Source organism: Schistocerca piceifrons, chromosome 3, assembly GCF_021461385.2.
Source record: "Schistocerca piceifrons isolate TAMUIC-IGC-003096 chromosome 3, iqSchPice1.1, whole genome shotgun sequence".
Classification (NCBI taxonomy): domain Eukaryota; kingdom Metazoa; phylum Arthropoda; class Insecta; order Orthoptera; family Acrididae; genus Schistocerca; species Schistocerca piceifrons.
In genome coordinates, this window is record NC_060140.1 from 226,927,305 (window position 1) to 226,940,769 (window position 13,465).

A 13,465-nucleotide genomic window follows, 5' to 3' on the forward strand; every position below is an offset into this window, starting at 1 on the left:
CTCGCGTTCGTAACGCGGCCAGCTTTTCGGTATCCGAAACTTGTGTACGTTTCTCTCGCTATACGTCCTCAGCTGTGCAGAGTAGCCTTTTGGGACGGCAGACCCTCGGCGTGTGCATTCACGCGGCTGCTAACTGACGGCCTTAACACGCCAGAATACAAATCTCTCTCCCTCGCTACGCCGCCAGCAATAGACAAAACGTGCCGCTCTGGAGCACAGCAACACGGGTGCGTCCAGACAGGTTTCGGCTTTGTCCTGCGGACACGACAAGAGCCGTCCGACAGACTACGGAAGCAGAAATACACCCAGGAGAGTTTCAGACATCGTTGTAGTCTCCAGTCCAAGGACTGGTTTCATGGTTTCATACTGCTCTTCATGCGATGTGCAGATCTCTTCATCTATGCGTATCTGTTGCAACCAACCTACATGCATTTGAACACGCTCACTGTAGTCAAGACACTGGTCTTCCTCTTCGTAGCTCCCCCATTCTCCCAACGCTTTTCACCATTACTAAGTTAATTAATCAATTATTTAATTATTCCTTGATGTCACCCGTCTTATAGCCACACTGTGCCAAAAATTTATTGTCTTCCCCAGTTCGACTCAGTCACAGTCGATCGGTTATTCGATCTTCGTCTACATCTACACAGATACTCCTCACGCCACCGCACCGCACGTGGCAGTGGGTACTTTGTACTATTACTACTCATTTCCGTTCCTGTTCCACTTGCAAACAGAGAGAGGGGAAAAAGACTGTCTATATGCCTCCGTATTAACCGTAATTATTCGTACCTTACCTTAGAGGTCCTTACGCGCAATGTACAGTACTGGCCATTACAACTGTTACACCACGAAGATGACGTGCTTCAGACGCGAAATTTAACCGACAGGAAGAAGGTGCTGTAATATGCAAATGATTAGCTTTTCAGAGCATTCACACAAGGTTGGCGCCGGTGGCGACACCTACAACGTGCTGACATGGGGAAAGTTTCCAACCGATTTCTCACACACAAACAGCAGTTGACCGGCGTTGCCTTGTGAAACGTTGTTGTGATGCCTCGTGTAAGGAGGAGAAATGCGTACCATCACGTTTCCGACTTTGATAATGGTCGGACTGTAGCCTATAGCGATTGCAGTTTATCGTATCGCGACATTTCTGCTCGCGTTAGTCGAGATCCAATAACCGTTAGCAGAATATGGAATCGGTGGGTTCAGGAGGGTAATACGGAACGCCATGTTGGATCCCAACGGCCTCGTATCACTAGCAGTCGAGGTGACAGGCATCTTATCCGCATGGCTGTAACGGATCGTGCAGCCACGTCTCGATTCCTGAGTCAACAGATGGGGACGTTTGGAAGACAACAACCATCTGCACGAACAATTCGACTTCGTTTGCAGCACCATGGACTATCAGCACGGAGACCATAGCTGCGGTTACCCTTGACGCTGCATCACAGACAGGAGCGTCTGCGATGGTGTACTCAACGACGAACCTGGGTACACGAATGGCAAAACGTCATTTTTTCGGATTAATCTAGATTCTGTTTACAGCATCATGATGGTCGCATCCGTGTTTGGCGACATCGCGGTGAATGAACATTGGAAGCGTGTATTCGTCATCCCCATACGAGGTGTATCACCCGGCGTGATGGTATGGGGTGCTATTGGTTACACGTCTCGGTCACCTCTTGTTCGCAATGACAGCACTTTGAACAGTGGACGTTACGTTTCAGATGTGTTACGACCCGTGGCTCTACACTTCATTCGATCCCTGCTAAACCCTTCATTTCAGCAGGATAATGCACGACCGCATGTTGCAGGTCCTGTACGGGCCTTTCTGGATGCAGAAAATGTTCGACTGCTTCTCTGGCCAGCACGTTCTCCAGATCTCTCACTAATTGAAAACGTCTGGTCAATGGTGGCCGAGCAACTGGCTCATCACAATACGCCAGTCACTACTCTTGATGAACTGTGGTATCGTGTTGAAGCTGCATGGGTAGCTCTACCTGTACACGCCATCCAAGCTCTGTTTGACTCAATGCCCAGACGTATCATGGCCGTTATTACGGCCAGAGGTGGTTGTTCGGAGTACTGATTTCTCATTATCTACGCACCCAAATTGGGTGAAAATGTAATCACATGTCAGTTCTAGTATAATATTTGAATACCCGTTTATCATCTGCATTTCTTCTTGATGTAGCAATTTTAATGGCCAGTAGTGTATGTTGGCAGCAATAGAATCATTTGGCAGTCAGTTTCAAGAGCCGGTTTTGTAAATTTTCTCAACAGCGTTCCTCGAAAAGAACGTTGCCTTCCCTCCAGAGATTCCCTTTTGATTTCCCGAAGCATCTCTGTAACACTTACGTGTAGTTCGAACCTACTGGTAACAAATCTGCCAGCTTGCCTCTTGAGTTGCTTCAGTGTCTTCCGTTACTCAGACATGGTGTGGATCCCAAAACACTCCAGAAGTACTCAAGAAAAGTCCCACCAGCGTTCTATATGCGGTCTCCTTTACAGATGAACACACTTTCTTAAAATTCTGCCAATAGACCGAAGGCGACCATTCGCCTTCCCTGCCCCAATCCTCATATGCTCGTCCCATTTCATATCGCTCTGTAACGTTGCAGCCAGACGGCATGACTGTCTGATGCAGAACACTACGATGAGTTCGTTTTTCCTATTCATCCGCATTATCTTACTTTTTTTACATTTAGAGCTAGCTGTCACTCATTAAACCAGCTAGAAATATTATCAGTCATCTTGTATCCTCCCACTATCAGTAAACTTGTCACTTTTCCCTACACCACAGCATCAACAAGAAACAGCCGAAGATTGCTCCCCTCCCTATCCGCCAAACCATTTATGTATACAGAGAATAGGAGCGGTCCTATCACACTTCCCAGGGGCACTTCTGATGATACCCTTGTCTCTGATGAACTCTCGCCGTCCAGGACAACATACTGGATTCTACAACTCAAAAAGACTTCGAGGCACTCACATACCTGTGAGCTTCTTCCATATGCTCGTACCTTCGTCAACAGCCTGCAATGGGTCACCATGTCAAATGCTTTCCGGAAATTTAGAAATATGGAAAATGTCTGCTGCCCTTCAACCATAGGTCACAGTCTATCACGTGAGAAAAGGATTTTTGAGGTAGACTGAAGCAATGAACTAAAATTTGTACCAGCGCCAGGATTCGATCCCAGGTCTCCTGCTTAGTAAGCAGATGCGCTATCCATTGTGCCACACTAGTGCTGTGGCTACCACAGCTGCACGGACTACACCAGTATGTCTCCCTCACCATTACAGATTCCACTCACACCTCAGCCCATTGCTGTTCCCCTGCTGAAGTCGCATCTGTACTGCTGGCCCTCTCCGATATTGGAATAGCACTTTAGCAATGAGTGAATGGGGATAATCCTACCTATAACTCAGGTGTAGGTGATATATTAATCATGTACATACGATGCTCCAGAGACATGTTGAGTCTCATCTTTATCTATGTTAATGATGTAGGGAAAGAAAATTTAAATTTGTACCAGCGCCCAGATTCGAACCCAGGTCTCCTGCTTACTAAGCAGATGCGCTATCCATTGTGCCACACTGGTGCTGTGGCTACCACAGCTGTACGGACTACGCCAGTATGTCTCCCTCACCAATACAGATTCCACTCACACCTCAGCCCATTTCTGTTCCCCTGCTGAAGTCGCATCTGTACTGCTGGCCCTCTCCGATATTGGAATAGCACTTTAGCAATGAGTGAATGGGGATAATCCTACCTATAACTCAGGTGTAGGTGATATATTAATCATGTACATACGATGCTCCAGAGACATGTTGAGTCTCATCTTTATCTATGTTAATGATGTAGGGAAAGAAAATTTAAATTTGTACCAGCGCCCAGATTCGAACCCAGGTCTCCTGCTTACTAAGCAGATGCGCTATCCATTGTGCCACACTGGTGCTGTGGCTACCACAGCTGTACGGACTACGCCAGTATGTCTCCCTCACCAATACAGATTCCACTCACACCTCAGCCCATTTCTGTTCCCCTGCTGAAGTCGCATCTGTACTGCTGGCCCTCTCCGATATTGGAATAGCACTTTAGCAATGAGTGAATGGGGATAATCCTACCTATAACTCAGGTGTAGGTGATATATTAATCATGTACATACGATGCTCCAGAGACATGTTGAGTCTCATCTTTATCTATTTTAATGATGTAGGGAAAGAAAATTTAAATTTGTACCAGCGCCCAGATTCGAACCCAGGTCTCCTGCTTACTAAGCAGATGGGCTATCCATTGTGCCACACTGGTGCTGTGGCTACCACAGCTGTACGGACTACGCCAATATGTCTCCCTCACCAATACAGATTCCACTCACACCTCAGCCCATTTCTGTTCCCCTGCTGAAGTCGCATCTGTACTGCTGGCCCTCTCCGATATTGGAATAGCACTTTAGCAATGAGTGAATGGGGATAATCCTACCTATAACTCAGGTGTAGGTGATATATTAATCATGTACATACGATGCTCCAGAGACATGTTGAGTCTCGCCTTTATCTATGTTAATGATGTGGGGATAGCAATGAATTTAAATTTTTATCTGTGCCAGGTATCGAACCCAGTACTCCTGCTCTCTTGGCAGATGTGCTATCTGTTACTACACACTGACACTCTATCTACCACAGCTGCACAGACGACATTGTAGCTCGAGTGCCAGTCTGGCGCAACAGATAGCACATCTGCCTACTAAGCACGCCGGCACGGTAGCTCAGCGTGTTCGGTCAGAGGGTTAGGTGCCCTCTGTAATAAAAAAAACTGAGATAAGTGATCAACAACTAATTTAAACGGATGACTTACGACGTCCGCCCTCAGCAGATGCAGCGAACACCAAGCGAAAAAAAATGTAGGAGACACAGGTTCGAATCCCAGTGCTGGTACAAATTTTAATTCACTGCTTCAGCCTACATCATTATCGTAGGTAAAGCTGGACTCGATAAGTCTGAGGAACATCATCTGTATATGATTAATACTGTCCATTTCCCTCAGCAGCTATTCCAGGTTGTTTGCTATCACTGAGAGTATTACAGTGTCATCAGCAAACCTGAAAGTTTTTAATTCTCCTCCCTGAACATTAATACTCCTCCCTCCCCCACTTTCTGTTCCTCTAACTGCTTGCTCGACATACAGACTGAATAAGCCGGGGGACAGGTTACAACCTTGTCTCAATCCCTCTCTAACCACTGCCTCCCATTCACGTCCTTCGGCCGGTAGCACATGAAAACTGGCCCTCTCGCTGCAGCGGCCGCCGCAGATAACACGGTAACGCAATAATTAATCCGTACCGTAATGAGCCGGTAATATTCAGGCCGCGGCCAATAAATCATGCAGCCATCAAATATTCATCGGACGCGCCGATAAAGCCAGTATTTGTGCGACGGCGAGAAATCTCCGAGCGGTCAACTGTCGCCCCCGATAAACAGGGGTAGCTAGCTAGCAGCCAGCAGACCAGCGACACAGCCACCGCCGCGCGTATATGTGTGTGCGCGTGTGCGTGCGCGCAGCCGCCAGCCACTCACAGGGAAACCACGCGGGTGCGTGCCGCTCTCTGGTCTGGCTTTGCACGCCAGCCACCCAGCGGCAGCGACTGCCCTAATTGCCTGTGTCGGAATAATTGCAGAGGATCCGCACTCCATCAGCCTTCGCCCCCTCCCTCAGATAACGAGATCGTCCCCGCGGGATACACAGTTCGTCGCTTTCGTTTGTATCCCAGTACTCGTTTTCACATTTTCCGCCGCACGCATCGAGAGGCGCTCGTTGCTTCCAAAATTGTTACGGTGTTATCTGACGTTTGCAAAAAGAAATAAATTAAAGTTTCGTCTTGGTTTACGACCTGTTGTTAGCGCAGGATATTTAATGTCAAGCTCTCTACATACCCACAAACGCGGCAGGAGCATTGTACGGGACACGGATTTTAATGCTATTGCGTGTCCACTGTTGGATACGTTGCTGGTTTACGTTCGAACCAGATAAAGATAACGCCAGCGAGAGAATTGTCACGACTGACGTTTGGCCAGCAAGTGATGGAAAGACTTGGACAGGATTTGTGATTCGTGTAAAGAATGGCAGCTAACTCTAAATATAGACAAATGTAAATCAATGGAGATGAATAGGAAAAAGAATCCTGAAATGATTGAATACTCCATTAGTAGTGTAGCGCTTGACACAGTCGCGTCGATAAAATATTTGGGCGTAACATTGCAGAGCGATATGAAGTGGGACAAGCATGTAATGGCAGTTGTGGGGAAGGCGGATAGTCGTCTTCGGTTCATTGGTAGAATTTTGGGAAGATGTGGTTCATCTGTAAAGGAGACCGCTTATAAAACGCTAATACGACCTATTCTTGAGTACTGCTCGAGCGTTTGAGATCCCTGTCAGGTCGGATTGAGGGAGGACATAGAAGCAATTCAGAGGCGGGCTGCTAGATTTGTTGCTAGTAGATTTGATCATCACGCGAGTGTTACGGAAATGCTTCAGGAACTCGGGTGGGAGTCTCTAGAGGAAAGGAGGCGTTCTTTTCGTGAATCGGTACAGAGTAAATTTAGAGAACCAGCATTTGAGGCTGACTGCAGTACAATTTTACTGCCGCCAACTTACATTTCGTGGAAAGACCACAAAGATAAGATACGAGGTTTGTCCGCAAAATACGTATAAAAGTTGAATAATAACTTTATTTTACAATTATTCAGGTATTACAATATGGTCTCCTTCAAAGTACTCGCCCTGAGACGCGATACACTTCTGCCGACGCCGTTTCCACAGTTGATAACATTGCTGAAAGTCTTCAGTTGTGATGTTGTTCAGTTGCCGTGTCGTTTCCGCCTTGATGGCTTCCACATCTCCCTAGTGCCGCCCCTGAAGCACCATTTTGCTTTGCGGGAACATGAAGCACGGGGCTAAATCGGGTGAATAAGGCGGGTGGTCTGTCACGGTGATTGAGCTTCGGGCCAAAAACTCGTGCACAACGAGCGACGTCTGAGCGGGCGCATTGTCGTGATGAAGGATCCACCTGCCCCCTTTTGCCAACTCCGGTCGAACTCGGGCCACGCGAGCTCTGAGACGTGTCAGAACTTCAACGTAAAAATTTCCGTTCACTCTCTGGCCGGGAGGGACAAATTCCTTGTGAACAATGCCCCTAGAGTCAAACAAAACAATCAACATTACTCTCGCTTCCCGGGTTCGATTCCCGGCGGGGTCAGGGATTTTCTCTGCCTCGTGATGACTGGGTATTGTGTGATGTCCTTAGGTTAGTTAGGTTTAAGTAGTTCTAAGTTCTAGGGGACTGATGACCATAGATGTTAAGTCCCATAGTGCTCAGAGCCATTCGAACCAATCAACATTGTCTTCACATTGGACCTAGATTTTCGCGACTTTTTTGTTCTCGGTTCTTCTGCTAGTTTCCATTCCTCGCTTTGAGATTTGAGCTCCACATCGAATTCGTAAAACCAGGACTCGTCTCCGGTGATGACTCGGTTGAGAAAGTCGCTTCGTTCCTCTGCTTCCAACCAATCCTCACAGCACTCAACCCTCTTTGCTTTCTGTTCTGGTGTCAAGAGCTTCGGTACGATTTTCGCACACAATTTCTTCATTTCAAGTTTTTGTGGCAGGATTTCGTGAACGATTGTTCTGGGGATTGACAGCTCGTCATCAATCATTCTGACTGTCAATCCTCGGTCTTTAAGAACACAAGCCCGAATTCGTTCAACATTTGCATCGGAACTCGATGACGACGGGCGTCCTGGGCGAGGGTCATCATTCACTTCTTCTCGGCCACCCCGGAACCTTTTTAACTACTTGTTCACGGTTGGTTCCTTCAGAGAATTGTGTCCATAAACCTGTTTCAAACAAAAATCTCACGGCCATTCTTGCCTAGCTTTGCAAGAAACTTGATGATGACGGGCTGTTCCTCAATCAGAGAGAGCTCCACGCCAACGGCAGGTGAAACAGGGTAATTGTCAACAAGCTGCCGCACACTCCCACCTTCACACAGAGTGCTCTGACTCGAACTGAGCGTTGATGGGATTGGTTACAGCAGTAGTCCCACCTGGCGATGACTGCAACTTGTAACATAAAGACATTATCCAACTTTTATACGGATTTTCCGGACAAACCTCGTAAGAGAGATTACGGCTCGTACAGAGGCATATAGGCAGTCATTTTTCCCTCGTTCTATTTGGGAGTCGAACAGGGAGAGAAGATGCTAGTTGTGGTACGAGGTACCCTCCACCACGCACCGTATGATGGATTGCGGAGTATGTATGTAGATGTAGATGTAGAGACAGGGAACATTTTCTGACTGCAGCCTACAGCAGGCGTGGGCAACCATTCATGACCGATGGGCCTGATACTCATCCTTCATTAATACGATATTGCAGTGTCTATGTTGTTAGTACGTTAATTACATAATATGTATTCAAACACAGGCTGTGACCCAGGAACGACGACATATGGAAGTGTGTGGCCGTGAGTCGTGCGAGGATAGGCAAATCAGTTATGGTGACCGCCCGCGTAAAGCGGGAAATCCGGTTCGACTCCAAGCCCGGCACAGACTTCTCGTCTCCGGTGATGACTCGGTTGAGAAAGTCCCTTCGTTCCTCTGCTTCCAACCAATCCTCATTCCCCTATACAGCTGATGGTTGTTTGTATTCGCAACTAAAAAAATGATTCAAGTGGCTCTAAGCACAACGGGACTTAACATCTGAGGTCATCAGTCCCCTAGACTTAGAATTACGTAAACCTATCTAAGGACATCACACACATCCATGCCCGAGGCAGGATTCGAATCTGCGACCGCAGCAGCCGCGTGGTTCCTGACTGAAGCGCCTAGATCTGCTCGGCAACAGCGGCCGGCTATTCCCATTTGTGTTTCATGTATTTCATAACGGCTGTACTCGTTCTTCTAAACAACATGATGATGATGAGGTCCCATACTCCGTGACAGAGCGTAGGGGGAACGATGCGGAAGACCCACACCGCTGTACTACGCAAGGTCCTAGTGGAGGTGGTTTGCCATTGCCTTCTTCCGACCATAGTGGGGATGAATGATAATGATGAAGACGACACAACACCCAGTCATCTCGAGGCAGGTGAAAATCCCTGATCCCCCCGGGAATCGAACCCGGGACCCCGTGCTTGGGAAGCGAGAACGCTACCGCGAGACCACGAGCTGCAGACTCTTAACAACATAGATACTGCAAAACCGTATTTATCTGCCGATACCAGGCACCGATTTGCAATTAAAATGTCCTCCCCAGTACGGAAATTACATAATGTGTATAGGAGTACGGCAACGGCCTTGCCGCAGTGGATACACCGGTTCCCGTGAGATCACCGAAGTTAAGCGCTGTCGGGCGTGGTCGCCACTTGGATGGGTGACCATCCCAGCCGCCATGCGCTGTTGCCATTTTTCGGGGTGCACTAAGCCTCATGATGCCAATTGAGGAGTTACTCGACCGAATAGTAGCGGCTTCGGTCAAAAATACCATCATAACGACCGGAAGAGCGGTGTGCTGACTCCACGCCCCTATCCGCATCCTCCACTGAGCATGACACGGCGGTCGGATGGTCACTCGTGGCCTGAAGACCGAGTGGAGTATGGGAGTACACGTCGTGACGCAGGATGTTCGGGTCTGGCAATGAGTTGTGCACGGATAGCCGAAGCGGTTAAGGCGATCGCTCTCGTATTGCGGGAAATCCGGTTTCAAGTTCCAGTACAGGTGATGATTGTTCCTATCCGCAACTGCGAGTACGCTGCATATACTTGGTTAAGCTCGCGAGAAGCCTAGTCACGTGACACAACAGCAGTGCTCTTAGTGCTTAAATTCAAAACTCTTGTGTCCATGACGATAATATTTATGCGATAACGCATCATTACGGCTGGCATCCCTTCCCGACACGTCACGCCACCAGATTATGCCTCAAAACACGCGTTTTTAAGCGGACATACATTTTATTATTTCCCCATCTTCAGATGTTTAAATTCAGTTACGCGGCGTGGTCTTTTTTTTTTTTTTTTTTTTTGCTTACGACGTTCTACAATAACAGTTCTAAAAACTTCCGTTCCAAAATTACGCCACGTTGTTAGTGAAGAAACTCTTTCACGATTGGTAAATAAATCCAAACATCTTACTACGGAATGCCAAGCACAGTGAAACGTCAACATGGAAAAATAAAAGTTTGCAAAAGCGTTGAAATGATGCGGAATCTTCAGTATAGTACGACTCATTAACACGACCAAGCATGCTGATGACCTGCTGGTGTTCGCCAAAGCCAAAGGCAAGTGCAAAACATTATGAACCAGTTTGTGGAAACTGGGAGGAAATATGGCATGGAAATCAACACCGAGAAATCAAATGTGACGTGAATTTCAACCTCTGAGGATAACAGTCGACTATCGAGCACTGGTGAATGTGATGCAGTTCAAGTACTTGGGAAGCTCGCTGACAAAGTCGAGCACCGATTTATTCATTTACAAGGCCCAGGTCACACAAGTACTCAAGAAAGAAAATGGGACTAATCCGCTGAATTACCCGTATCACTAACGCTTTTTTGCGGTAAGATTTAGGTACGTATACTATATTCAGACGTCATAAATTACCTCGAAGAGAGCGATTTATTGACAACTAGCCAACAAGGACGCAGAAAATATCGTTCAAAATGGTTCAAATGGCTCTGAGCACTATAGGACTTAACAGCTGTGGTCATCAGTCCCCTAGAACTTAGAACTACTTAAACCTAACTAACCTAGCGACATCACACACATATATGCCCGAGGCAGGATTCGAATCTGCGACCGTAGCGGTCACGCGGTTCCAGACTGAAGCACCTAGAACAGCACGGCCACACCGGCTGGCCAAAATATCGTTCTTGCCAAACACAACTAGCTCTTCAGTCTCACGGAGAAATGACTGATGTCGACAAGGTATATCAGGCTGAGTCCTTATTTTTAGATTTCCGGAAGGCTTTTGACAATGTTCCTCACAAGCGAGTCATAATCAAACTGCGTGCCTACGGAGTAACGTCTCAATTCTGCGACTGCATTCGTAAATACCGTTCAGAAAGGTCACAGATCGTAGTAAATGATGGAAGTCACCGAGTGAAGCAGAAGTTACATCTGGCGTTCCGCAGGAAACTATCGGAGAAGCCCTCTTGATTATTTCCAAATGATGCTGTCATTTACCGTCTTGTAAAATCATCAGATGATCAAAAACAACTGAAAATTTTTTTGAACAAGGTATCTGTATGGTGTGAAAAATGGCAGTTGACTCTAAATAATGAACAGTGTGAAGTCATCCACATGAGAACTAAAAGGAATCCCCTAAATTTCAGTTGCACGATAAATCACACAAATCTAAAGGCTGAGAACTCAACTAAATACTTATGAAGTACAATAACGAATAACTTGAAACTGTAACATACAGGGTGATTTAGAAGCCCCTATTTGTATACAACGCGCAACGTCTTTAGAAACCATGCGCGAGTTTTTCATAGTCACGGAGAGTTCACGTTACATGTAAACTATTAGTCATACGGAGAAAATTAACAAGACGTTTTGTAGGAAATTTAATTTTGTGCAGTTATTCAAGAAAAACATACGAAAGCGACCTTCCAACACGTTTTCCTTGTATACCTTGAAACCTGTGACGTCCGGCGAAAGTGTATCCCTCTACAACATTTGATTGTACAAAATTTCCTACAAAATGGTGTCATTCATTTTTTCCGTATAACTAATAGTTTGCGCGTAGTGAGTGAGAGTGTGTGAAAATCTCACACGTGTCTTTTGAAGGTGTTGTGGGTTGCATAAAACCCATGGGGAGCGGCAGCCGAATCACCGTATAGATAATTTTGTGAGGAGAGCGAACCGAAGTCTGCGATTTATTGCAGAACAATCAGAAAATGCAACAGATGTACTAAGGGCACTGCCTACAATACCCTTGTCTGTCCACTTTTGGAATGGTGCTGTGCGGTATCTAAACAGAATAGGATAGGACTGACGTAGGACATCGAAAATGTTGAAAGAAGGGCAACTCCTTTTGTATTATCGAGGAATTACGGAATAAGGGGGAGAGTACCACGGATATGATACGCGAATTGGGCTGGCGTTTTTTGTTGCGGCGGGGCCTTCTTATCAAATTTCAATCACCAATTTTCTTCTACGAATCCAAAAATATTTTGTTGATGTTCACCTTCATAGGAGGAAAAAAATGGATCAAATGGCTCTGAGCACTATGGGACTTAACATCTGAGGTCATCAGCCCCCTAGAACTTAAACTACTTAAACCTAACTAACCTAAGGACATCACACACATCCACGCCTGAGGAAGGATTCGAACCTGCGACCGTAGTGGTCGCGCGGTTCCAGACTGAAGCGCCTAGAACCGCTAGGCCACACCAGCAAGCCATAGGAGGAAAGATCAACGCAAAAAAATAAGAGAAATAAGAGCGCGCACGGAATGATTAAAGTGTTTGTTTTCCCTTCGTGCTGTTTGAGAGTGGAAAGGTAGAGAGATACTTTGAAAGTGGTTCGATGAATCCTCTGCCAGGCGCTTGAGTGTAAATTGCAGTGTAATCATGTAGATGTATATCCGTTGCACGAGCTTTAAATTACTTAACTGAATAAGTGGATAGCTGGCTGACTCCCGTAAACTCCAGCTGGTGTCAGATATTAATTCAACAAATCATGTGGAAGCTTGCAGCTGGCAACTTGCAACATGTGTCGTACAGGAGCTAGTGGTAACAGGCAGTATGCAGCCATTATCAGCTCTGTAGTGTGGTTGGTTGGTTGGTTTATTTGGGAGAGGGGACCAAACAGCGAGGTCATCAGTCCCATCGAATTAAGGAAGGGTGGGGAAGTCAATCGGCTGTGCCCTTTCAAATGAACCATCCCAGTATTTGCCTGAAGCGATTTAGGGAAATGGTTCAAATCGTTCAAATGGCTCTGAGCACTATGGGACTTAACTGCTGAGGTCATCAGTCCCCTAGAACTTAGAACTACTTGAACGTAACTAACCTAAGGGTATCACACACATCCATGCCCGAGGCAGGATTCGAACCTGCGACCGTAGCGGTCGCGCAGTTCCAGACTGTAGCGCCTCGAACCGCTCGGCCACACCGGCCGGCGATTTAGAGAAATCACGGAAAACCTTAATCAGGTTGCAGAATTAGATTTTGACTCTGCAGCGGAGTGTGCGCTGATATGAAACTTTCTGGCAGATTAAAACTGTGTGCCGGGCCGAGACTCGAACTCGGCGTTTTGTCTTTCGCGGAAAAGTGCTCTACCAACTGAGCTACCCAAGCACGACTCACGCCCCGTCCTCACAGCTTTACTTCTGCCAGTACCTCGTCTGCCACCTTCCAAACTTCACAGAAGCTTGTAGCGATAGGCGACAGCTTGACCTTTTT

The 13,465-nt window shown here is 46.8% G+C and overlaps 1 pseudogene; it reads left to right on the forward strand.

Annotated features, from left to right (window-relative positions):
- Positions 1-9,349: 9,349 nt before the first annotated feature.
- Positions 9,350-9,467, forward strand: LOC124790248 (annotated as a pseudogene).
- The last annotated feature ends 3,998 nt before the right edge of the window (positions 9,468-13,465 follow it).